Source organism: Peromyscus californicus, unplaced genomic scaffold (assembly GCF_007827085.1).
Source record: "Peromyscus californicus insignis strain IS unplaced genomic scaffold, ASM782708v3 Scaffold_14__1_contigs__length_90479793_seg_2, whole genome shotgun sequence".
NCBI classification, from domain to species: Eukaryota; Metazoa; Chordata; class Mammalia; order Rodentia; family Cricetidae; genus Peromyscus; species Peromyscus californicus.
Window position 1 is genome coordinate 20,119,156 of NW_026294436.1, and position 27,172 is coordinate 20,146,327.

The following is a 27,172-nucleotide window of genomic DNA, read 5'->3' on the forward strand; positions in this document are numbered from 1 at the left end:
CTAGCTTCCTTTATGGGCACCACATTCCCTTTTTAGATAAAAAACAAACAAACAACAACCTAAAGCCTTTGAACTTGGTTGATATGAGCCCCACAGTCTTCTCCTTCTGACTGGGGAATGGATATGGATGTCCAGGATGGAACCTAGGGCCTCACACTGACTGAGCATCCCCTGTATCCCGGAGCTGCCCTCCAGGCCAAAAGTGAAAGGAAAGGAATCCTACCAATGTGGAGCGGGGAGGGGGAGCTTGCAAGGGACCAGTCCCTCCCGAGGAAACCAGATAGCACTTAGATTTCCATCTGGTGGAACCAGGAGCAAGATTCCTGATCATTCTGATCATAGAAACTATAGATGAGGAGCTAGAGAGATGGCTCAGTGGTTAAGAGCACTGCTGCTCTTCCAGAGGACCCGGGTTCAATTCCCAGCACCCACATGGCAGCTCACAACTGTCTGTAGCTCCTGTTCCAGGGGATCCTTTGACACCCTCATATAGATATACATGAAGGCAAAACACCAATGTACATAAAATTTAAAAAAAAAGAAAAAAAAAAGAAACTGTAGATAACTTTGTGTTGTGTAAGGCACTAAACTCGTGGGATGTTGTTACACAATCATAGAACCAGTTTGATCCATGACCACATCCTGATAATGGTTTGGAAATGAATCGAGCTGTCTGTGCCAGTGGACTGCAGTTTCTCTCCGAGGATGCACACTCTGCAGCCTCCATCCTCCACTTCCTGGATCATTGTCAGCCTGTAGCCAGAAGTTTTCCTGTGTCCTACCCAGGCCCTGTGTTCAGGACAAATCTCCCCCACCCATGTCCTGCAGCCGCTTGGTCCCAAATAAACACACAGAGGCTTATATTATTTTCAAACTATGTGGCCTAATGGCTCAGGCTTCTCACTACTAGCTCTTACATCTTAAATTAACTCATTTCTATAAACCTATACTTTTGTCACGTGGCTTGTGGCTTACTGGTACTTTTACATCTTGCTTCTCCTGGCGGTGGCGAGCAACATCTGCCCCCCTCTCCTTTCTTCTCTCCTATCTCTCTTGGATTTTCCCGCCTGGCTTCATCCTGCCCTGCCATAGGCCAGTGTAGCTTTATTTATCAACCAATCAGAGCAACACATATTCACAGCATATAGAAAGATATCCCACAGCATCAGCCCTTTACACATGGACCCACACCTCAGGGAGACGAGCTTGATAAGAAGCTCCATTTGCAGAAGGACCCTCAACCGAAGTATGGTTAAAGTTAACAAGAAATGACTGTTCTTTGAGTGTTTCATCTAAAATCTTTGGAAGCAAGGAAAGAGAATCCAAACTTGGGGTCAGAAGTGCATTTTCCCCAAAGGAACAAAACAATATGTCGTGTGATCTTGTTATAAGGAGGGTGGGAGTTGTGGTTCCAATTCTAGCATGGAAAAGCCTTCTGATAAAGTGACTTGGTCCCTCCTCTTGTTGAGAGGTGACTTCCAGATCCTCTTCAACTAGGCATATGTGTGACAGAGCAAAGCTGTGGGAATTCTGAAACTCTACCAGCCCTGTATTCATGAATCATCCTGCCCTAATAAGCACACAGACTTTCCTGAGGTTGCTGTGCACTGAGCAACCCCAAAAGAGCCTAAGCAGAGAGGTGACCTGGTGAGGTTCTGTGACAACCTGAAGTGTGTCACTTGGCCCCTACAAAGGCAGTTGCTGGATGCTCGAGGCTGAGAGCTGAACCATGATCACTGACCTCAATGAGCTCACAGCCTTACAGCTGAAATTCAGACAAAGGGCTGGACGGGGGGCCCAGTGGTTAAGAGTACTTGCTGTATGAGCATGGGGACTGGAGTTTAGAGCCCAGCACCCATGTAAAAACTGGGGTGGCCCCACGTACACTTGTACGTCCAGTACTGGAGGTGAGAGTGGGGCGTGAAAGGGATCACTGCGGCTTACTGGCTGCCAGCCTAGCTGAAAAACATGAGCTGCACCCAGCTTCAACAGGAGACCCTGCCTCCAAGTACCAAAGCACAGATAGAAGACACCTGACACCCTTCTAGGCCTCCATGCACATACTCTACACACGTGTGTATGCACAACACACACACACACACACACACACACACACACACACACACACACACACACACAAACAAACAAATGCATAAACAAGCCAGACAGACATTGATGAATTCTCTCTAGAAACTTCAGTGACTCCATGTTGGCTTTATGTCAGTGAAAGGACATTTCATTTATTATCCAAATGAATACAGATTTGAGAGCTGGGCTTGGTGGCATACAATTGTAATCCTAGTACTTGGAGGTGAAGGCAGGATTTGGAGTTCAAAGCCAGTTTTGGATATGTAGCAAGTTGGATGCTAATCTGGTCTACATGAGACCTATTTCAGAGAGAGAAAAAGAGACAGATATTTGAGAGAGAAGGGGGCATTATTAATAATCACTATTGAAGAACAGGCATCCACTAGGGCTGCGCCAACCACCCGCAGTGGTCCTCAGAGCTGTGAGCATGAGGAAGAAGAGCCTAGCCTTTTACAGCTACACTCACCTGGCCAAACCCATGCTTTGCCCACACCCATGTCTCTGCATCTGCTCTGGTCAGCTGAGTATGCCAGGCCTGGCTGCTCCTGGGACCCGTCACTGGTGCATGGCCATGGCACAGGTCTGGCTACTCCCGGAACCCGTCACTGGTGCACGGCCATGGCACAGGCCTGGCTGCTCCCGGGACCCGTCACTGGTCCATGGCCATGGCACAGGCCTGGCTGCTCCTGGGACCCGTCACTGGTCCATGGCCATGGCACAGGCCTGGCTGCTCCTGGGACCCGTCACTGGTGCATGGCCATGGCACTTGCTCTCCCCCTCTCTCCACAGTGCCTTCTCTTCTCCTTGCCTCAAAGCCTCAGCACTCTTCCGTCCTCCTCACTCTGAGATGACCGCATCCATACTGAACACTGCCTCCCCTGCCCCCGTGTTCCTTAAGGAGGGCACCCTCTCCCTGACAGAAGGCCCACCCTTCCTTCATCCACCAGATTTCACACAGCAAGCCCACCCTCTGTCTCTTGCTTCATTATTTCCCTTTATCGTATATTCAGCACATAATCTACTGTTCTGTCTCATACCTTTAAAAAAGGTCTGTAGCCCCTGAAACAGGAAGCTCATGAGTGTGAGGACAGCCTGGGCTACAGAGTCTCTGAATTCTATTCTTGAGTGTGAGGATAGCATGGGCTACAGAGTCTCTGAACTCTATTCTTGAGTGTGAGGACAGCCTGGGCTACAGAGTCTCTGAACTCTATTCACAAGTGTGAGGATAGCCTGGGCTACAGAGTCTCTGCACTCCATTCACGAGTGTGAGGACAGCCTGGGCTACAGAGTCTCTGAACTCTATGCATGAGTGTGAGGACAGCCTGGGCTACAGAGTCTCTGAACTCTACTTTTCTCTTCAATTACAAACCCTATTTTCTTCTTTCTTTCTCATATAATTATTTAAAAGAATCTGCAGCCTCCAACCTGATTTTAGCCTGTTATCCACCCACTGTCACGGGCTCTGTCATGGTGGTGAACGCTCCCTCCATGCAGGTTCTGGCTCCTTTTCCTCCAGCAGCCCTGGCAGAGGTGAAGATCTCCTCAAGTCTTCCTTGAAAGACTTCTCCACTTGGCTGATAGGACATTACCCTCACCTGGTTTGACTCCTGCTGTAAACCGAGATTTTAGGGCAGTCTGAACAGGCTAGGTCCAGCCACCTGCTCCTAATACATTGGTTAAGGAGGTGAGTAATGGTGAAAGCAGGGCGGGGAGTTGTTCAATGTGGCTACTTGAGCTTTAGATTTAAATAAAGGAAGAACTGGGGTAAGGGACCAAAGGTATGCATGATGACGCTGTCCTGTCAAGGTGTGGTCTTCTTGATCATTGTCTCAGTTGTGGTACTCTAAGATGGTCCAAAAGAGGCATGAGAGAACAAGTTGGTTCTTAGGATGTGATTTGTTTTGCTCTGGGGTGGAGCCTCATCCTCATGGATAGTGACTGCCTTAGTTGGGGTGTCTACTGCTGTGAAGAGCCATCATGACCACTGCAACTCTTATAAGGAAAACATTTCATTGGGGCTGGCTTACAGTTTCAGAGGTTTAGTCCACTATCATTGTGGCGGCGTGCAGGCAGACGTGGTGCTGGAGAAGGAGCTGAGAGTTCTTCATCTTGATCTGCAGGGAGTAGAAAGAGACTGTGTGCCACACCGAGCATAGCTTGATCATAGGAGACCTCAAAGCCTGTACCCACAGTGATATACTTCCTCCAGCAAGGTCACACCTCCTAATAGTGCCATTCCCTATGACCAAGTATTCAAAGACATGAGTCTTTGGGGCCCATATCTATTCAAATCACTACAATTACCCTCTGTAGTAAGGGTGAGAGGGTGTGCTCTGTCCTGCCAGGTTTTGTTGCTCCTGGAATCCAAGATGACATAGGAAAGGCCAAAGACTTGTGTCTTCAGTCAAAGTGAAGGGATCAGAGAGATGCAAAATGAAGACACGGATGTGAGGTTCCTGCTCTTAGTTACTTGTGGGTCCAAGTGAGGAGCTGATGGTTCTTAGTAAAAGTGACTACTAAGAGCCTCTGGCCACTCTTGCTCTTCTTTGTTTATCCTTTCTTGGGTTGTTTCTCTAGATTCTGGGAAAATCCCAGGGCCAGGTCTTGTGTAGCATCTATTTTTGTAAATTTATTATTTGCGAGTGTGTGTGTGTGTGTGTGTGTGTGTGTGTGTGTGTGTGTGGTCAGGGAACAACTTTCAGGAGTTAGTTTTCTCCTTCACTGGTGGGTTCTGAGGATCAAACTCAGGGGGTCAGGTTTGCACTGTCACTGAGCTGTCTTGCCAGCCCAAATATCATCTCATTTTGAATCTGTACCCACTTCTTAGGTGATTTTATCCAATCACATATACTAAATGTTATCTATACTGGATAATTCTCACATTTGTGTATCTAATCTGAACCTCCTTCCAGAACCCCAGCCTCGATGATCCAATTGTTTATTCAGGGGAGTGTATCTCCATGGTAGAATACTTTTGTGAGGGGTAAAGTTATGTTTTAAGTTTTAATTACTGTGCTTAAGAGAGCTATAAAAAAATGCCTCTAACCTGTAAGCCCTACTTGCCCAATGACAGATAACATCCTAGAATGCTGGGAGCTGTTCCTGTAAGATAACAAGCCATGTGTTTTCACTTCTGCAAACAAGGTTGGTTGCCTCAACTGCACAGGATGTGCTTGATCACAAGTAGGCAGGAGGTATGTGGGCAGGAGGTACATCAGGATGTATGCTTGTCCCCTATTGGACGAAGGTGGGAAGTATGCAGCCTTGTGGGTTTCACCTTTATAAGCATCAGACTAACATAATTTGCATCCTTTCTCTAGGAGTCAGTCCTAGCATGCACAAGGCCTTGGTTAGTCTCCAACACACACACACACACACACACACACACACACACACACACACACACACACACACACACACACACACACTGTTTGCTTAGTGTTACCACTTGGATATCTCACAGACATTTCAAACTTAACATGTCCTAACATGTCCTGCTGCCAACACAAACTCTGTGAGCCCATAAATGGGAGCTGCCTCCAGCCATGAAGTTTTAGGACCATTTGTTATCCAGTACTAACTAATGAGGAGTCTTCTCCAAGCCTCTTCCCTGACAGGCACAACAGCTCCTCAGCTTTGTGTTTTCCTTCTTAGCATTGATTACTATCTAACACAACATATATTTTAATGATTTATCTTGTTTTGGTCTGTCTCCCCAAGGAGGACACAAGCTCCGGGTTTGGATTTTTGTCTCTTTTTTCCACTGCCAGGTCCCCAGGGCTTAGAACATTTAGGTGTACAGCAGACACTCAGAGAGAAAACACTGGTCAGGTGATTGCTGAGTAAATGCACTGGATTCCAGCCTGTGTCTGAAAGTTCTCCACATATCAGTGATGATCCCAACCATTTACTCACACTTCTCTGAGCATTATTTTTACTTTAAAATCTGTGTGGTGAGTTCAGCTGCAACTCAATGCATGCACTTAAAAATTGCCATGTTATACAAAAATCACACAATTAAAACTCTAAGGCTTGCATAGGAAATGGAGATATAAATACAACACTTAAAACCACTCTTGGTAAGCTGGGCATGCTGTGGCCATTGCCTCTGGGAGGCAGAAACAGGAAGTGTATGGATTCAAGACCAGCCCAGGTTACATAGCAAGACCCCATTTCAAGAAACAGGGAGGAAGGAATGAAAGAAGAAAGGAAGGAAGGAAGGAAGGAAGGAAGGAAGAAAGGAAGGAAGGAAGGAAGGAAGGAAGGAAGGAAGGAAGGAAGGAAGGAAGGGAGAGAGGGAGGGAGGGAGGGAGGGAGGGAGGAAGGGAGGAAGGACCTGGTTTGCTTTCTGTTGCTGAGATAAACACCATGACCAAAAGCAACTTGGGGAAGGAAAGGATGTTCTTATCTTGCAAGTCCCACCTCTGAATTGTGTCTCCAGCACATGAGGCCTGGGCTTAGATGGCCACCAGTGAACGTGGATGGGTAGCCAGGTGACCGTGGATGGGTGGCCAGGTGACCGTGGATGGGTGGGCAGGCTCATCTGCAGCTTCCTCACGGCCTGGCTCACCTGGGTGTGGTTTTCTCCCTCCACTCAGTGCTTCTCCAGGCAAAATCAAGCAGAAGCCAAAACCAATCTGTATTCTGCTCAGAGTCTTCCCTAATCTATGAACCCAGTTGGAAGAATTCGTGTTTGAAAATGAGTCTTCCAGCAGGCCCGCTACCGTTTCCCAAGGCTGAGCTTCTCTCCGTTTCTTGCCAGGCCAGTTCCACCCTGTCTTCAAAGCCTGCTTCCCATTGTCTCCTTTATCACTTACATAAACCTTATCTTCTCTGAGTATCCCACGCCTGCTTCCTAGCTCTGTAAGAGAGATTTTCTCTTTTAGAGCAGTTTCAGGTTTCTAGGAAAACTGAATGGAAAGTACAGAGTTCTCACATACCCCAGCTCCCACAGAGACCCCACTCCCCATCAGCATCCTCCATCAGGGCAGTTACACAGGTTACAATTATGTACATATTTGTAAACAGTTAAGCTTTCCTTTTGTCTTCTCATGGGTTCACAGCTCTTTCCTCTTTAGGGCCAAACATTATTTCACCAATTGTATGTACCACAGTTTATGGTTCACCTACTGAGACTATACCGGATGCTTGTGAGTTTTGGCAACTATCAATGAAGCGGCTATAAAGATGTACCTGGGTCTTTTGGGTGAACTTTTGTTTTAAGACGAACATTCTCGGAGTAAATAACACTAAAGAGATGATTGCTGGACCATGTGGTAAGAGTTTGTTCACTCTGGTACGAAACTTCCAGACTGTCTTTCAAAGTGGCTGTGGCATTCTGTATTCCCGCAAGCAGTAGGTGGGCATTCTGTTCTTCCACACACTCAGCAGCATCTGACTTTTGTCAGTGTCCGCGATTTTAATCATTCCACCAGGTGTGCGGATGTACTCCCTCCTAGATTTCACTGTCATCCTCAGTTGTTGAACCAAATCCCATCCAAGTTTACCCATGTCTGTCTCTCTAGCTAACTCTCAGTTCCCTGAGAGCAGGTGGACTCCAGGTCAGGGCATCTCTTCACTCATCATTGAGAAAAAAAAAATTAGTAGTGTGTGTGTGTGTGTGTGTGTGTGTGTGTGTGTGTGTGTGTGTGTGTGTATGTGTGTGTAGGCACCAAGCCAAGAGGGTCAGAGGACAACCCAACGTAGTAGGTTCTCTCCTACCCCTGGGCTTGGGGGACCAGACTCAGGTCATCAGGGTTGACCGTGAGCACCTTTACATGGCCAGCCCATTCAGTGGTCAAAGGACTGAAGGAAGGGCTGGGCCTGGGGCAGGGGACTCTCCTGCCTCTGCCTCTTATCTCACCGTGAGAGCGCTGGTGTTTAGAGATGTGCACTATTGTGCCTGACATTTTCATGGATCTGAGGAGAGAACCCAGGTCATAGGCCTTGTGCAACAAGTGCTTTCCCCCACGGAGCCGTCTTGCTAATCTCTTTATTACTAATTCTAAAATAAGAGCTTAGACTCCGCGGCTAGCTCCATGGAAGAGTGCTTACACAGTGTGCGTGAAGGCCTGGGTTCTAGCTCGAACACTTGAGAGAAAAAGGGCAAGCACTCTCAAACTTCTAGCTGTTCATGCGGATTCACACACTCATGAACAGAAGCCGACATCCAGTCTCCTCCACCTATACCAAAGGCTCTTCCTTTTGGCTCACCCTCCTATCAGTGCTCACTAAAATTCACACAATAAGTCCTCGGAATTCATTCAGGGAGCCTTCACCCCCACGGTGGATGACAGTATGATCGGATCATGAGAGTCGAGCCCTCTGAGTGACTCGGCAGCCCTACCAGAGGCTTCAGGGAAGCCCTCCCTTCCTGCATACAAGCTTACAGCGGAAAGATAGCCATCTGCCAGCCAAGAAGGGGCCTCACCAGATGCTGGACCTGTTGGCACTTTGACCAGAACCTGCCGACTCCAGGATCGCGGGAGATAGATGAGTGGTGTGGAAGCCACCCTGTCTTGTGGCGTCTGAGAGAATGAGAAGCCTTCATGAGTGCAGTTTCTTCTAGTGTCCCCGACATTGTCTGGTGGCCTCCTGTTCCCCGTGCCAGGCCATCCCTTCAGTCACTCTCCTTCCTTTTGGTGGAGCATCTGTGGGACTCCCGGCACAGCACTTGGCAACCTGCTGCTGTCCCCTGTGCCCATTTCCTGCACGAGTTGGCTAAGGGTCCCTCTCTCAGACCAGATCAGCTTGTCGGGGACACACGGCTCCTGGACCTGCAGGAGGGGTGCCGGAGCTCACTTGGTTCTCGGCACCCATGACCGCCGAGTGGCTGTGGTAAGTGGACAGGGGGATCATGAGCACATGAGCCGCAGAGGCGGCCTCGGCTAACTCAGTGCTGAAAACCAACACCGGAAGGAAGGTGCCTCAACCTCGCCTCTGTTGGCCGCTTTTCCAGAACGAATTGTGAGTGGGCCCTGATGGAATTCCTGGCCACTCCCCCAGCTACATGACTGCACATGCGCTGTCCAGTAGCCAGGCAAGATGTTTAGTCATTCCAGGGCCTTATGTCCTACGTAATCCATGCACACATGCATGGTGTAGCTATGCGCATGTGCGGGGGAATCCATAAAAAGTGGGTCACAGACTGCTCCCCCCTCTTCTTCTTCCTCTCTCTCTCCCTGCACAATCTCCATAGGCCTAAGCACATCCTCTCTGTTCCTTCCCCTAATAGACGCTTATAGTGGGTTTCATTGTTCCTTGTGACTTTTCTCACAGGGTGAACAGTGCCGCTCAATGAATAACACAGCGCCGCATAATAATAACTAACAGGCCCAATGATGGGCGATTCCAAACCTTAAAGATTCTCCCTCTCTCCACCCTCCCTTTGTATGGAGAGGGTAATGGGAGCAGTCAGAAGCTCCTCTTCTAGTTTGACTGGCCGTAGGCCCTAGGCTGCCAGCCCAACCATCTCCATCCATTTGAGACTTGACCTCCGCAGATAATGCTGTCCCTCTACTGGACGGAAATGACTTTCTGGGCAGAGGAAGGCAGCCCCATAAACACTCTGCAATGGTTCATAAATCTGGACGGGCTGAGTGCACAGGAATCACAATCATTACAGAACATGAAAAGATTTAACACAATAAGTGGAAAAACAACCACTGGAGACTATGTATCAATAAGTAGACACTGACATTAACAAAGGTTTTCATTTGTATATAATTAATGCAGAGACTGTTTTGTTTTGTGGTTTTTTGTGTGGGTTTTTTTTTTTTTTTTTTTTTTTTTTTTGGTGGTGTTGGGGAACAAACCCAGCGTTTCATGTAACCCAAGCAATCCCTCTCCCAATGAAACTACATTCCTCTACCACCTCGCCATCCTATTTTTAAAGTTGGTTTGTAAAACTGTATGTATATGGATGTTTCGCCTGCTTCTGTCTGTGCCCTATGTGCCTGCGGTGACCTCAGAGAGCAGAAAAGAGTGTTGGACCCTCTGGAACTGGAGTTCCAGACGGCTGTGGGCCACCATGTGGGTGCTGGGACTCAAACCCTGGTTTTTGGGGAGAGCAGCCAATGCTCTTAGCCACTGAGCCACCTCTCTGGCCCCCTAAGAAGTTCTGAAGCAGAGTCCTCGTGGCTGGTTCCTAGCCCCGCCTGGGGATGGGCTTGAGTTTGAGGTGCACAACAGTACCCTGCAGATCATCTTACACCTGTCTTGTTTGTGCCGAGGATATCAGAGGTCAGAAGAACACGCTGCCATCTTAACTTTGGAAGTTAACGGGGCTCCATGTATCCTCTGCTATGAGGGCCCACAGAGCCCCGCAGCCCTGTGGAGGCCCCCTCTCCAACACTACAGATCATATTAGTGTGCGGGGTCCACAGAACTAACTGTAATGACTCAGAAACGTATAAACGGAAATTTATTTTCTCCCACTTCTGAAGATTAAAAGTCCCAGACCAAGGGTTTCAGTCAAGATGCTCATCTTGGCTTCGAATCAGCCCTCCACTGCGTCATCTCAAGGCAGGAAGGAAAGCGGGGCCTCCCTGGTCACTCTCTGTATCAGGATATCAATCCTGCGGGGCCCATACTCGTAGCCTCATTTAATCTTAAGTACTTCCTTGCTCAAAATACAGTCATCTTGGGGGGTTATGACTTCAACATAGGAATAGGAGGGAGTGTGAGTCAGCCCATCCAACCCTGTCCCCGGCTCACACCCCTAGTGCACACAAAACACATTTATCTTATCCAACAGTTCCCAAAGTGGGGCCCCGTTTAAGCTTAACCCTAGAGTCCAAAGGCTCGTCGTGTCCGTCACAGACCGGTGAGAACGGGGCGCGAGCATGCTGCTGCCACCGTAAACCCACTGCAGGGACATTTTACTTTGGCTGTTTCAGCCCTTGCTCAACTGGCCTCTTGCACTGGAGCCTGTGGTGAGGCAGGAGGAGCATGTGGCAGGACTTCCTTATCTCAGAAGGGCCCCTGAGGGGGGAGAGACGGGGAGAAAGAGGAAGGTAAGGTGGGGACTGTGGATAGCAAGTGAGCAGTATCCCACAATCCTTTTCAATGACACGCTCCTACCAATGAGCCTCTTCCACTAGGCCTGACCTCACCAAGATTCCACCACCTCCCACAGGCACTATGGACCAGGGGACAGAGCACGGACCCCCCTGTGGGGAGGATGGGGGGGCAACACACGGACATTTCGGAACTAACAAAGCCTGAAGAAAATCACCCTCCAGCTGTGAATCTGTGAAGTTAGAGAAGTTATTTGTGGGAGACATTCTCATTCCTAAAGAGAAGAAAGAGGAACGAAGGAAGACTGAAATCCTACCAGGTATATCCTGCTGGAGTGTAGGGTTGGTTCGTGGGTAATTCTCTTTGGCTTGGTGCTGCCTGTTCTGACCGAACAGCAGTCTCCTCCACAGCTCTGCCAGGCAGGACTGCACTCCAGAACTGCTGGGTAGTGCTGGTCTCACCCCTTGGGCACTCCTTAAAGCTACAGGCCACCTATATCAGGCCTCTTGAAACTGAGGCAGTAGCCTGACTCTTGAGATTTCTTTGTCTTTTAAACTTTTTTTATTATTTATTTCTACGCGTATGGGTGTTTTGCTTGCATGTAAGTCTGTGCACCACATTCATGCAGTGCCTGTGGCCAGAGGAGTTGGATCCCCTGGGATGGGAGTTTCAGATGATTGTGAGGCTGCCATGTGGGTGCTGGGAATCTAACCTGGGTCCTCTGAAAGAACAGCCAATGCTTTTAACAGCTGAGCTGTCTCTCCAGGCCACTCTCCTCCTCCTCCTCCTCCTCCTCCTCCTCTTCTTCTTCTTCTTCTAAAACTAGATGTTTTGTAGTTCAGGCTGACCTTGAACTCACCACATAGTTGAGGTTAACCTTGGACTCCTAGTCTTCTGTCTCCATCACCTGAACGCTGTAATTACAGGTGTATGCCACCATGACCAGTTTATGCAAATGCTGAGGATCAAAGCCATGTGCAGGCAAGTATTCTTATCATCATTACACAAAATAGCCCAGGCTGGCCTTGAACTCATGCTTCTCTTGTCTCTGCTCCTAGACTGGGATTACAGTCCTGTGTCACTGTTCCCAACTTTTTGAATCAATTTTAATCAGTCTCCCCTTTGTCTGAAGCACATCTTTAATCCCAGCACTTGGGAGACAGAGCCAGGTGGATGGATCTCTGTGAGTTCAAGGCCAGCCTGGTCCACACAGCAAGTTCTAGGACAGCCAGGACTACACAGTGAGACCCCATCTCAAAAAACAAAAACAAACAAACAAACAAAACCAAAATAAAAGCCAGATGGTGGTGGCACACGCCTTTGATCCCAGAACTTGGGAGGCAGAGCCAGGCAGATCTCTGTGAGTTCGAGGCCAGCCTGGTCTACAGAGCGAGATCCAGGACAGGCACCAAAACTACACTGAGAAACCCTGTTTCGAAAACCCCAAAAATAGATAATGAATGAATGAATGAATGAATGAATAAGAACAATAACAAGAAAACATATTCACATATTCATATAGTAGCATCCCACTTCTCTGCACCAAAAACTGTATTATCCAGGGTTCTCTGGAGAAATAGAGCCATGGAGTGTGGATGTGTGCATGAAAGAGATTAGCGGGTTTGGTGGAAGGAACTAACTGATGTCACCGAGGCTGGGGGAGTGGGGTGGGGAACCCAAAACCTCTGTGGACAAGCTAGAGGTCTAGAAAAGCAATGGCGTAGTTCCAGTTTAAGTCCCGAGGCTTGAGAAGCCAGAGACCCAAATCTGGGAAGTCAAGTCCAGCAGTTAGAGGCTGGAGAGCAGAGAACAGCGTTTCTGTTGGAGTGCAAAGTCGGGGGACAGTGGAGCCAGCAGGGGCGGGGCGGGGTGGGGTGGGGTGGGGCAGGGTGGGGTGCCCTCCTCCTCAGTCTTTTGTTCTCTTCAAGTCTTTAGCCAGTGAGGTCCACTCCCATGGTCAACTTCATTCAGTCTTTTAGTGGTGCTCCCCCCCCCCCCCGCCCCGCCCCGCCCCCCGTATTAGGGTGGAACTCTGGGCCTCTGTGTGCTAGACAGGTGCGCCCTCACCCAGCCTCATGTCCAGATCCTTCTCTCAGCTTTCTAAGGTATGTGTTAATTTCTTCTAATAACACAGCCAGAATAATGTTTGACCAAGTGCCTGGGCACTTCCTGTCCCAGTTAAGTTGACATATTAAAATCAATCATCACGGGCTCATACAAGGAAGTCATAACAGGGTTTAAATCTTTCCCACACCAAGCTTTGAGTGTAAGGATGCTAGAACCCAACTGGGGTGTGTGTGTGTGTGTCTGTGTGTGTGTGTGTGTGTGTCTGTGTGTGTCTGTGTGTGTGTGTTTAGTCAAATGGCAAACAGAAGGGAGCTACTAGGTTGGCACCCAGAGCACAGAAATTATGGCACAAGGGGATCTTGTTAATATGTAAATCCTGGCTACCAGGAGTGGTGGTATAGACCTGTAAAGGCAGCACTCTGGAGGCAGGAAAATTGCAAGTTCGAGTCCAGCTGGGCTTCGTGGTGAGCTCTTGTCTTAGGGACTGGTGTGGGAGTGGATTCAGGTTGGGCAGTTCTGAGGAGCCTGTGCCTGAATGCTTCCCACACGCTCCAGGGAGAGGCTGGGTCTGCCGGCACAGACACTACGTTCAAGCTGCCCTGACTCTCACCAATCCCACATCTTCATGAGAACTCACTGTTTAACACAAAGTCAGGCACTGGCCAACAGAGACACAGTCAGTGCCGTCTGCCTTGAGGAAGCTAACGCATTGACAAGGCTGGGCCAACCAAAGTCTCCAGACCCTGTGAGGGCAGTTTTCAGGGTGGCCTTTGGGCAGTTGGGTTTTTTATTTTTTTTCAGTAACTTCCTTTTGTTTTCTTTCTTTCTTTCTTTCTTTCTTTCTTTCTTTCTTTCTTTCTTTCTTTTTCTTCTTCTTCTCTCTCTCTCTCCTTCCTTCCTTCCTTCCTTCCTTCCTTCCTTCCTTCCTTTCTTCCTTTTTTTGAGACAGGGTTTTTCTGTGTAGCCCTGGCTGTCCTAGAACTCGCTCTACAGAGACCAGACCAGCCTCGAACTCACAGAGATCTACCTGCCTCTACCTGCGCAGTGCTGGGACTAAAGCTGTGCACCACCATGCCCAGCTATTGGTGCCTTCGGAACTAGTTTGGTTGCGGTTTGTTGAAAGAAGCTACATACCTCCAAGTAGTTGAGCCACTTAGGAAAATGGCTTGTACGTGGTAATACAGATATCAGTTAGATGAAAGAATGCGAGGCAGCATTAAAGCCCACAGTGAAGCCGTCCATATGAGCCATAACCACAAGGAACTTGAGTTGACAGGGGAACTCTTCAACTCTTCATTGACAGGGGAGCCGTAGGAGAGGGCGGGCCCCTTGGCCCATCACTCTAGATCAGAGTCTCAAGTGCAGAGAGGCTAGCACATTGCATGGGCCATATGCAGCCTTGAGCACTGTCTGTCTGGTCTAGCAAGGGCCAGCGAATCAGAAAATGTGCTTTCCTAGAACTAGGGCTGGCTTTGCCAGCCTTTCAGGTTTGCTGTGGTGGAGGTGGGAAGGGAAGTGGGGAGCTAGCAAGACTAAAGGCAGGAGGGAAGGAAGCCCTGGGGTGGGAGAAATCAACAGGAGGATGGGGAGGAGGGTGGGACCCCTTTTAACTGAAGAACCAGCAACGTGAGGCCAAGCATGCAAAGGAGGGCTCTTTAGGGTTCACTACTTTGGGTAATTTGGTGTCTTAGGGTGAAGGCAGAATCCATCCCCTGAACAATACTTCTCACATACTTGGTTTCCCAAGCTCTGCATGCCCAGCCCTAACCTCCATTCTCCATTGTCTTCCCCTCACCGAGGCCCTGGTCAGGTGGAGGGCAGGCGGAAGTGCTGCAAGAGACCCTCTTGGCTTGGTGCCTACACACACACACACACACACACACACACACACACACACACACACACACACACACACACACACCTGACCGGGCCAGCGCTATGGGCTTGCAATGCCTTGGAGCTGGTGGGGCTGGAACTGGGGGAGGAGGAGGGAAGGAAGGAGAGAATCAAACAGAAACCTTCTCATCTTTCTATCAGCAGCCATGCAAGGAATATTGTTCAGCATGGCACAAAAGCGGCACTGAAAATAGCTGCAGCCCGAGCGGGGCTGCCAACCACTGCCTGAGATAACGTCTACTTGGAGACACTGGTGTCTTTGTGGGGCTGTCAGTGTCCCTATTGTTCCCGGAGCCTATTGCCTGGGGAATATTGTTCCCAGCTTTTGTCTCCCTGGTTCACTTTTGTTTGCCTTTACTTACCGTTTCATTCCGCGCCCCTTTGTGCCTCCCATCCCCTCCTTTGTCTGCCCTCTCTAAGCTGCCTGGGGCTGTGGATTGGTGCCCAGGGAGACAATAGGCCCGGCCCCCTCCCAGCCTGCAGCCCCACCCCAGCCCCGCTCCTTTCTGCCTCTGCCTCTCCCTAGGGCACCCGAGATGTTCCAAAGGCGAGGCCTCCGGGGAGGGTGGGGTCCAGGCAGCCCACCCCCTACTGGGAACAGAAAGAGCCACTCAAGGGATATTCAGTTCCAGGGAAAGTCTGAAATGCCTGGCGGGGGCCCTCTCCCAGGATCGCCTATTTTCTTTTCCAAACAAAATAGGTTTTCAGAGCAGGGAAATAGAACTCCCCCGCAGTCTTCCCCAGCCCGCTTTTCAAGCGCCCCTTTCTGGTGACCAGGGCGCTCGGTTTTCTCGTGCCAATCGCCCCGGATCAAAGCCACTTGTGTTTATTTGCACATTAGAATCCTCCGGCCTCCGGCGACCCGACCCGGCAAGGCGAGCGGTGGAGAAGAGGCCGGGTCCCCCCCGGGTCAGAGCCGGGCTGGACGCTGAGTTGGGAGTGAGCAGGAGCAGGATGGCCCCTGGGACAAAAGGGATTTAGAAGGCAGCGGGGCCACCCTGAGCCTGCGGGCGGCGCGGCATGTGTCCAGCGCCAGCCCTGGGACTCTGCGGTTCAAGGAAGAGAAGGAAGGCCGCAGGCTGCGCCCAAGACTGTGGGGCCCTGAGCCCGCCTGGCCCGGGGAGCCCGGCGCTTTCACCGGAGACTGGCCCGGAGTAGGGCCAGGGCCTGCAGCCGGAGGCGGCTCCGCCCTTTTATTGTTCCTGTCCCAAGGACAATGGGCATAGTCTCCGGAGAGCCTTTGTTTCAGGAGGTGGAAACTGGGTAGGGATTTCCGGAAAGACTGAATGGAAGCTAAGCTTGGCTGTGGGGAGCTGGAGAAGGAAGGGGAACGGGAAGGGGAGGGGGCAGCCTGAGGTTAGGGGAAGCCACCAGGAGGCCCAGAGGACAGCAGGGTCCTCTCAGTCCCCGACTGCCCCTGATTCCCTACTTGTTCGTAACCCTGGTGGGCAGTAAGAGAACCCAATACCTCGGATGAACTAAGTAAGGAAGGCGTGGTGGCTGTCCAGCCAACCTACCGCTCTGCCTGGGGACTTCCAAGAGGGTCTGCATCCCACTAAAAGTTTATACGAGAAATCCTAAAGCTGGGGGACAGTGGGTAAGGACGTTGGGACCCAACAGAGGTCTTGAGTCCGTTTCCAGCACCACCCCACCCCTCACGATTCCCCAACACCACGCGCACCCCCTGCCCCAGCATCGGGCGCACATCTGAAGATATTTTCAGGGATGTGGGTGTGACCCCCATCTGGCCGGTGTGTGAAACCACTGGCATATTTCCGCAGTCCCCAGTCCACACGTCACTGAAACAAGTTCCTCAAGGACAAGGCCATCTCAATTGTCCCCAGTGCCCCGCAGGTGCTGGGACTCCACAGCCCAGGAAATGCGGAGCTGTATTCACTGACAAGCAAGTTACTCTTGCCATTCTACAACTTTCTGGATGGCATTTCAAACTTGATATAGTCAATGATTTTTGACGTTCAGTATTTTATCCATTTTTACAATTACTGATTTAATCTTTGAAAATAGCCAAGGGCCATGAAAAATCAAAGCATCTAACTAGAACAAAGTTGAGAACTGGAAAGGGAGCTAATAATGTAGGCTGCTGTTAGAAGGCAATGTTCTGGGGGCGGGGAGTGTGGCTCAATGGTGGAGGGCCAACCCAGTGTGTATGAAGCTCTGGGTTTGATCCCCAGCACCACATAAAACCTGGGGGCACCCAGGAGGTGGAGGAGGGAAGATTAGGAGTTCAAGGTCAGCCTTGGCTACATATCAAAGCCAACCTGGGCTACATAAGACCTTGCCTCAAAGGAGTGAGGGAAGGCAATATACTGGTTGGGCATGGTGGCACTCATATGTATACACACACACACACACACACACACACACACACACACACACACACATACACACACATACACACAGAGGCCAAGACAAGAGGATCATTAAATTCAAGGCTAGCTTTGACCACATGGAGAGTTTGAGGTCAGTCTGTGTTATCTAGTGAGACTTTGTCTCAATAACCACCCCCAAAACCCAAACCAAAACAACCTAAAAAAAAAAAAGGCACTATATTGAATGTATTTAAGAGAACAAACACAGCTACAGATGATCAATCAAATATAAGTGGAAGATGCAGAGTGTCCCCGTCCTCCCCCCCCCATGTAAAAATGTGGTCGTGATGGCTGGAGTGTCAGCAATCATTATGTGACCAGAGGGACATGGAGTTGGAAAGTCCTGTATTAAGGAAGGCTAAACAGAAGTAAGTGCATGAGTCCCTGATTACTGATATGCCATTATCTAAGGTCAAGCTGGCTGACTCTAAGTTTGTTTTACATTTTCTTCCATTTATTTATTTATCTGTCTATTTATTTAAGACGCAGTTTTTCTGTGTATCCCTGGCTTGAATTCAGAGATTCACCTGCCTCTGCCTCCCAAGTGCTGGGATTAAATGTGTGTGCCACCACGGCCTGGCAGGTTTTTTTTTTTTCTTATGTAAAGCAAACAAAAAAAAAAAAAAAAGCCCTTTATTAGATTAAAACTTTTAATTTGTTTTATGTTATAAGATTTTTCTCAGGAGTCTGCACAGTTCATTACTACAACCATGTATGCTTATTGATAGGGAAACATGGCCCTAGACCATTTCTTTCTGTTTGCTAAATTAGTAGGAAAAAGAAAAGGAAGTCCTGTGGGTAGTGAAAGTTAAGTCACAGCTGAGCTTGGAGACAGAGACCAGAGAGAATGCAATGGTTGTGTGCTAAGCCATCTTCTGAGGTGGCTAGAGAGCGTGAAAGAGGCCCAGGAAGGTGCACAGTGCTCTGATATTAGCTGTTTTCCCAGTTACTTGGACAAAATACCCTGACCAAAGCCCTTCATGGGACAGTTTACTCTGGCTCACCGTTTGAGGTCCATCGGAGCAAGGCTTGGTGGCGAGAGTTTGAGGGGGCTGGTCACATCGCATTGCACAGTCAGGTCAGGAGATGAAGGATGCTGGAGCTCAGCCACCTTTCTCCTTTTGATTCAGTTCAAGACCTCAGCCCAGGGAATGGTGCCGCCCAATTCAGGGTGGGGCTTCCCACAGCTATGGAGCCTAGAAACTCTCCTACAGATATACCCAAGGGTTTGTTTCCCTGGCGACTCAAACTTCCATCACACTGAGATTCCAGACTGACCATCACAGCTATAGATGGGCAAATGGACCTTAGATAACGTGGGAACTAACAGCCTGAGGCTGAAGAGGGAAGAAAACTATACAAGAAGCCGTAAGGACTGGAAACAAACAGACAAACCCCAGGAGCTTATCAAGACCAGTGACAGTTAGTCCAAAGAGCCCTGTCTCCAACAACAACAAAGAAGAGCCCTAGAGACTTCATCAGGACCTAACAGGCATCTGAGTCTCGCAACATGATATAAAATGGGAGATTCACAACAGCGTGGGTCATCTAAATAGATCCACTCGATTCACGTCACACAGGCCAGACGCTGGCACTGGGGTCAAGCACACAAAGGGAAAGGAACAACAGATTTGAAAATGTACAGCCCCACTTGAAAGCAAGGAAGGGGAGCTGTGAAAGCTATCAAAGAAGGAAGGCAGATTATTTACCCAGAAACTACAATCACATCAAAACCAACCCTCATATGAAATGGCAGGTGCTCAAACCAGTGGAATACAATACCTACGTGCAGAAAGAAACAAGGCTTAATGGAAGATTCTGTGCCCAAGTAAGGATCCACAAAAGACATCTGAAGGCAGACAAGAACCCAGAACTTTACTATCTCCAGATTTCTACTGGAAGGATTTGAATAAGAAGGTGAACCCCACAGGAGAAAATGCAGGCCGCAGAGTGGGACACAGGGCCATGTCCATGAGCATCATTGTAAAGACAGTGCCGGGGCTGGGAGGTGCTCAGCCTGTAAGCTGTAAGCTTGGCATGTAAGCACAGGGAGCCGAGTTCAATCCCCAGCACCCATGTGAAAAGCCGACCATGGTAACATGTGTTTGCAATCCCAGCCCTGGGCAAGCAGACACAGGCCAGCTATTCTAGTTCAATAGGCGAGCTTCAGGTTCCAGGGAGACAGACCCTTTCTGAAATAAATGAATGAATAATAAATAAGTGAGTATGACTGGGAGAGGTGGCACACGCCTTTAATCCCAGCACTCAGGAGGCAGAGACCGGCACATCTCTGTGAGTTCCAGGCCAACTAGGACTACATAGTGAGACCCTGTCCCAAAACAAAATGAACAAAAAATCAAGGGAGGTGGCTCCTGAGGAGTAACATCCAGGGTTGATCTCTAGCCTCCACTTGCCACACATGTACCTACACACACACACACACACACACACACACACACACACACACACACACACACACACACACACGTGTACCTGTGCACAGGAGCACACACACAGAGGAAGGACTAGGGTAGGGTGTGTTGCTCAGTGGTAGAGTTCTCTGTTAGCATGCCCAAGGCCCGGGGATTTACTACCAACACTCAACAAATAAACAAATGAATTATCAATGAAGAAAATTATAGTGCCAAACAGTGCCCCCAAGTCCCGTAGGCTTCCTCTGCGGGCTTCAGGCTGCCCAGCGCTCTGCTCCGTAGCTCTTGATTGAAAACCTTAAGCAGAAGCAGAGTCCTCTATTGGGAAGAGGTTGTTTCTCTGCAAAGCCAAACATCAGGTAAGCAGCTACAAGAGCCTTTCACCCTCCAAACAAGCCAGGGAGAAGCCGCCATTAGGGGGATTTGTCTTCCAAGCCAGGGGCCATAGGAGGGTGATGTAATTCTCTGAGGAGGGGACAGGAATTGCTCTGGACAGTAATCTGATCTGCCCCAATAGGCAGCTACTGGAAGGAAAGACGGCTAATAGCTGCTAATTCTGGTGAGGAGAAATATATGGCATTATGTTCTCAAAGCAAAAAAAAAGGGGGGGGAATGGTAGGCTCGCTTTATTGTATTGGATATTGATATCCTATCCTATTTGAAGCTGAGCATTAATTTTGTGAGCATGTGCTCACAAGGGCTAATAATCCACTGCATTCCCTGCTATAAAAGGCATGAATCTGATATGGCTAGGAGACAGTGCATGAGAGGATAGAATTTGGGGGCTACAGGGATGAAACAAGGCACATTTACCACGGAACGGACGGACGTGGCTGTCTGGGGCCCCCTGGTTTGTGATTATGGTAGAATGCCATGCAATTTGGTGGAAAACTTCAACTTTCAAATGAAAAACTGCCAAATAATACTGAGAGCATGAAGGCTAAGTGTGGCTTGGAACTTGATATGTAGATCAGGCTGGCCTCAGACTCACTGAGATCCACCTGCCTCTGTCTCCTCAGTGCTGAGAGTAAAAGCATGTGTCACCATACCATAGTTGGTTTTGTCTTTAGAAAGTTTTTTTACACTTATTTTACTGTGTATGTGCTCATGTATGTGCTCATGTATGTATGTATGTGTATATATATATATATATATATATATATATATATATATATATATATATATATATATATATGTCTGGGTGTGCACAGCACAGTATACGTGAGAAGGTTAGAAGATAGCTTGTAGGAATTAGTTTTCTCCTGCCACAATCTGGGCTCCAGAGATCAATTTCTGGTTGTCAGCAAGCATCTTTACTTACTCAGCCATCTAACCAGCCAGGTTTTTGTTGCAGAATATTCCTTTACACTGTGTGAAGATGTGTCACTCTGACTGGTTTAACAATGAGTTGAGTGGACAATAGCCAGGCAGGAAGAGGTGAGGCAGGACTTCTGGGGATGGAGCGATCTCAGGTAACAAGAAAGGCAGACTCCCCAGCAGGACACAGAAGAAGCAGGCCATGCAGGAGGAGAGGTAAAAGCCACAAGCCATGTGTCAGGACATAGATAAATAGAAATGGGTTAATTTAAGTTATAAGAGCTAGTTAGAAACAGGCTTAAGCTAAGGCCAAGCTTTCATAATCAATAATAAGTCTCTGTGTCATGATTTGGGGTCTGTCAGCCCCCAAAAGCCTGCTACAGGTTTTCTTTCTTTCTTTCTTTCTTTCTTTCTTTCTTTCTTTCTTTCTTTCTTTCTTTCTTTCTTTCTTTCTTTCTTTCTAAAACTACCCTTTATAAATAGGAGTGTTGTTTATGCCTATAATCTCAGCATTTGAGATGCTGAGTCAGGAAGACTGTGAATTTTAAGCCAGTCTAGGTTACTTATATAGTGATAATTATTTGTTGTGTGGCAATTCCTCAGAATTAAAACATCCCATCCTAGAGGGAGGTTCTATAATACTCAGGAAGTAAAGTAAACTTACAAAGCTCAGTCAGGAAGCAACCTCACAAGTCCTAGGAAGTCCCTGAAGCTTAAAAGATCCCCAAGCACCCAATCCCCAAGTCCTGCCTCAAGAATGTATAAGTACTAAGGGCAGCTCAGGAGAGCTGACTCTAACCAGCCAAGCTACCTGCAAGTCCTATAGGAGAGCTCTGGGAATACAGCTTGCATAAGTCATCAGCCATGCTCAAAAAAGGCTTTCCAGTGATGCAACTGCCTTTGAGTTATGTAGTTGGGAAGTTTCTCCAGTCCCTCCTGGTCCTGCCTGGCCCTTTGATCCTGTGTTCCTCCAGGCCTGCCCAGCCTGTAGCCACTTATAAAATAATCATTCAGAGGCTTAAATTAATTACCAATTTCATGGCCTATGGCAGGCTTCTTGTTAGCTAGCTCTTATAACTTAACCCATTTCTATTTATCTGTAGGTTGCCACATGGCCGTGGCTTACTGGTGTTTTCACATCTTGCTTCTCCTGGCGGTGCTGGCTTCTCTCTCCAGACTCCACCTTTCTCTTTCCTGTCTCTCTCCTTGGATTCCCACCTGCCTCTAAGCTGCCTTGTCATAGGCCAAAGCAGCTTATTTATTAACCAATGGGAACAACATATATTCACAGCACACAGAAAGACATCCATGATCCTATAAGTGATCCTTCACCCATCCTCATACAAGTTACCTGGATCAGTAAATCAGTTCACCAAGTTAGACTTGGATGGAATTGTTTTTTAGTCTATCACTGTGTCTGATCTCGGGTGAGGCAGATGTTGGTTCACGTTGGCCCCAGGAAAAGTCAAACAAACCTAGTAGAAATGGTGGGACCACCCTCTGCAGGCAGTGGACAGAGGAGGAAGGACATCTGGTTGAGGAATGGGCCAGCCTGCTGCAAGAGCTCCTGCAGCCAGCTGCTTCACAGCCACCTGCTTCCTGCCTTCCTTCCCTGCGAAGGACTGAGTTCCAAAAATGTTCCAGAATTCTTCTAAGGAATGCCCCTTTGGATGTGCTTACTGTGGACTTATTTATTATTTACAATCACTATAACTAACCAGAACAAAGGGCATCAAGAAATAACATAGATCTGCTACCCTGTTGAGATCCAAGTCCTCGGCCAGAATAGGGGAAGAACACCCATGCTCACTGACTTGGTCGAAACTCTGAGCTCTTGACTGTTGGGTTGGTGGTTTAGCTCAGTGGCTGAGTGCTTATCTGGTATACACAAGGCTCTGTGTTCAACCCCCTGTAGTTCCCACTCTTTCTCTTCTTCCTTACTCTCCTATTCCACACCTCCCCTTTGGTATCCCGAGTGCCTCTCCTACCCTCATACTGTGCAGCAATCCTTGCTTGTTTCTTCACGGGTAAAACTAGAAATGACAGAAAAAAACCTCCACCTACCCCCTACCCCCAGTTGGTTTGCTTTGCAACAGTGTCTCATACAGTCAGCCTGGCCTTGAATTCACTATGTAGCCAAGGCTGGCCTTGAACTCTTGATCTTTATGCTGGGATCACAGGTGTGTGCCACGAGCCATGCCTGGATTCAGTAAATAACTTCTTCAGATTAGCACCATCTATACCTGCTGGCTTCTAGAACATACTGTGTCTGGTATCTTGTGCTAGCTGGCCCTTGTCTACTTAGTACTTATGATGTCCATCAAAAGAATTCAGACAAGACGCACAGAGTACTGTGGGAGATGGATAAGATGCATTACGGACAGCAAGAAGCACTGGAAGGTGAGGGGACAATGGCCAGAGGAGCCACTCTCCGGCCCTCCATGTTCAGGCAGGCTCTATTCCATTTTCTAAAGTCTCTGGAACAGACAGCTTTCCTGAGGGGTGTTTCCCTGCTCCAGTGAATGACAGGCCCATTTGGATTTACTCTGGGGAGGGGACAATAGTATGTCTTTGTTCTTTACCAGAAAGCTTCCCACTAGAAATTAATCTTACCATTTTCTTGGCAGTTCTGAGAGTCCTATCTCAACCCAGGGCCAGAGATACATCTCGTATCTTCTTCTTTTGACCAAAAAAAAAATCATGTAACAAAGAAGATGAAAAGAATTAAAGAGATTAAAAACAATTAATCTTTTAAAATAGCCATGTTTTCCCAGAAAGAAACAGCCTTTCCATAATGGGGCTCAGCAAAGTCGGACCACCCCCTTCCCTTTGTCTAAGTGGTAGCCATCCCTGCACAGAGCGTTACAAAGCTTCAGAAGCCATTGGGAGACTTCCTCCTTCCTTCAAACCACTGTTCAACAGAGACACAGTAGAGGGAGTCCCGAGCTGATGGTGAGAAGAGGGTTCATCCTAAACAGTGGTCTAGACTGCTAATCCGACTGGCCACCCCCAGCACAGTGTCTTTAATCTCCCTCAGATGATGCCTCCTTGGCCTCCTTGACCTCCTTGACCTCCTTGGCCGTCCTCTCCTCTCAATCTGTACATGTGAGTGCCCCAACATGTGAGTACCCCAACTTGCCAGTACCTCCTGGGCTGCACTGAATTGAGGCTGCAATAACCTTGTTTACCACACTCTGCCTTGGCCTCTTGATTGCTGGCATTATAGACTTATACCACCACATCTGGCTTCTCTTTGTTTTTATTTATTTTAGACTTTTATTATTATTATTATTTTATGAGTGCTGGTACTTTATGGCTGTGAGCTGCCTTATAGGATGGAAATCGAACCCAGGTCCTCCGGAAGAGCAGCTGGTGCCCTTAACCACTGAGCCATCCCTGCAGGCCCTTTGCTTTCATTTTAAATTAAAACTCTGTTTTATTGGTGTGCGTGCGTGCGTGCGTGCGTGTGTGTGTGTGTGTGTGTGTGTGTGTGTGTGTGTGTGTGTGTGTGTGTATACATGTGAAGGTCAGAGGACAGCTTGTGGAGTTGGTTCTCTCCTTCCACTCTATGTTTTCCAGGGATTGAACTCAGGTCATTAGGCTTGGTGGCAAGCACCTTTATCCACTGAGCCTTGTATCTGGCCCTCCACCCAGTTTTCAATCTGGAAGTGCCCAAGGACCCAGGCTCAGATACTGACTCTCTCCACTCTCAGTCTCTCCTTCGCTGTTTGTCTTGAATTGGTACGGGTTGTCCTAGTTAGCTTTCTGTAACCGTGATAAAGCCCACGACCAGAAGCAACCTGGGGAGGAAAGGGTTCATTTGACCTCAAAGGTACAACTCATCCCTGAGGGAAGCCAAGGCAGGAACTCAAGCAGGAAGCTGGAGGCAGGAACTGTAGCAGAGACCAGAGGAGTGCTGCTCACTGGCTTGCTCCCCAGGGCTTGCTCAACCTGCTTGTCTTATACCACCCAGGACCATCTGTCAGACTGTGGCCGAAACTGGACAAGGCTGAGGTGATAGCTGAGATTGGTTAGTTCTCTGGGCTATCATAAGCACAACCAGAAGGCCCACATACTTTATCTTTGTCTCCTGTCTCAACCAGCAAGCTGAGGAGATCTGCACTGCCCACCCATGGGGGTGGGTGGCCGAAGCCCTCTCCTCCCGTCTCTGACTCTGGCTTTGTTCATTATTGACTTTGTCTCTCGCTGTTACTCTCTTGGCCGCATTACATCTCAAGGGCTCTTAATTACACCAAGTTCTCTTTGTTCTCACAGTGACTAAGAAGCAGCTGCTCTCATCCTTAGCTCCTCATCTAGAGGGTAGCTTGGGGTCTGTCCTCTTTCCAGAAATAGGTGGAGGCTTTCTCAGAAGCTATCTTTACTTGGTCTGTTAGGACCGTATTAGAAGCAGGCGTGTATGAAAGGACAATAGTGTCTCACATGTGTTCTTCAAGGGCTCCGGGGACCAGCTGGCCTGCTGGCACTGGCTCAGAGCCCTGGCCTTTTTCTTATCTCTGAGTGTGGTTGTCTACCAGCCTACCCAGCTGCAGGCTCTTGGCTTCTCATCCCTAGTGTTACTGATTTGACTGATTTTATTGTTGTTTTCAGACAAGGTCTCACTGTGTAGCCTTAGCTGACCTGAAACTCATAGAGACCCCCTTGCCTCTGCTTCATGAATATTGGGATTAAAACCATGTGCCACCATGCCTGGCCACCTAGCTGATAAAAAATTATATATATATATATATATATATATATATATATATATATATATATATATATCTTGAAATTTAGTCTTCACAATTTCATATATGTCGTCTTAGTTAGGTCACTATTGCTGTGATGAAACACCACAACCAAACACAACTGGAGGAGGAAAGGGTTTATTTGATTTACACTTCCACACCACAGTCCATCATTGAAGGAAGTCAGGGCAGGAACTCAAGCAGGGCAGGAACCTGGAGACAGGAGCCGATGCAGAGGCCTTGGAGGGGTGCTGCTTACTGGCTTGTTCCCCGTGGCTTGCTCAGCCTGCTTGTTTGTAGGATCCAGGGCCATCAGCCCAGGGGTGACACCACTCCCGAGGGGCTGAGCCCTCCCCCACCCATCACCATTTAAGAAAACCCTACAGGTCTTGTCAGCTTACGGCCGGATCTTCTGGAGACAGTTTCTCAGCTGAGGCTCCCTCCTCTCAGATGACCATGTCAAGTTCATGTAAAACTAGTCAACACACATGCATACAACGTAATTCAATCATGTTCACCCTTCCCCCTCTAACTCCCCTCCTGGGCCGTCACTAACATTACCTTCCTAACTTGATTGATTGGCTTGATCTTGTTCAGGTCCTGTGCAGGTACCCAGAGCTGCTTTTGAGTCCTTTAGTCTAAAGACACTGTTCTCTCCCAATCCTCCGCCCCCACCTCTGGCTCTTACAATCTTTCCACCCCCTTTTCTGAGTTTTGCAGGGAAGGACTGTGATATAGATGTCCCACTAAGGGCTGAGTACTCCATAATCTCTTATTCTCAGCCCTTTGGTCAGTGGTGAGTCTCTGTATTGACCGCTCTCCACTGTGCAGAGGCAGTTCTCTGTTGAGGATTGAAACTGCACTCATCTGTGGGTATAGCAATGTGCACGTAGAAGGCTATTGAATACTATGTCTGTTAAAAAAAAATAATAGTGGGGGACGGGAGGGGGGGAGAACAAGGGAATCCGTGGCTGATATGTAAAATTAAATTAAATTATAAAATTAAAAAAAAAGAATTTGTAAAAAAAAAATGTGCACAAAATTCTGATTAATATCTTTTCTGTATTTTTTCCAATTCACCAGAAAAGCAAACATCATTGTAGAGACCTAATCTAAAATAATTATCTTCAAATCTCCTAAACTGTTTTATATCACTACTTCAAATAAATCCTTCTTTTTAGAATTAAAAAAAAATAATAGTGTAGGTTCACCCCTACGG

At 48.2% G+C, this 27,172-nt stretch overlaps 1 long non-coding RNA gene across 1 annotated transcript; it reads right to left on the reverse strand.

Annotated features, from left to right (window-relative positions):
* Positions 1-2,209: 2,209 nt before the first annotated feature.
* On the reverse strand, positions 2,210-4,182 carry LOC128109383 (uncharacterized). Its single transcript, XR_008217806.1, has 2 exons — positions 3,514-4,182; positions 2,210-2,387 (listed from the first exon to the last, which is right to left on the reverse strand). It is a non-coding gene; the product is annotated as an uncharacterized LOC128109383 (long non-coding RNA).
* Between the last annotated feature and the right edge of the window lie 22,990 nt (positions 4,183-27,172).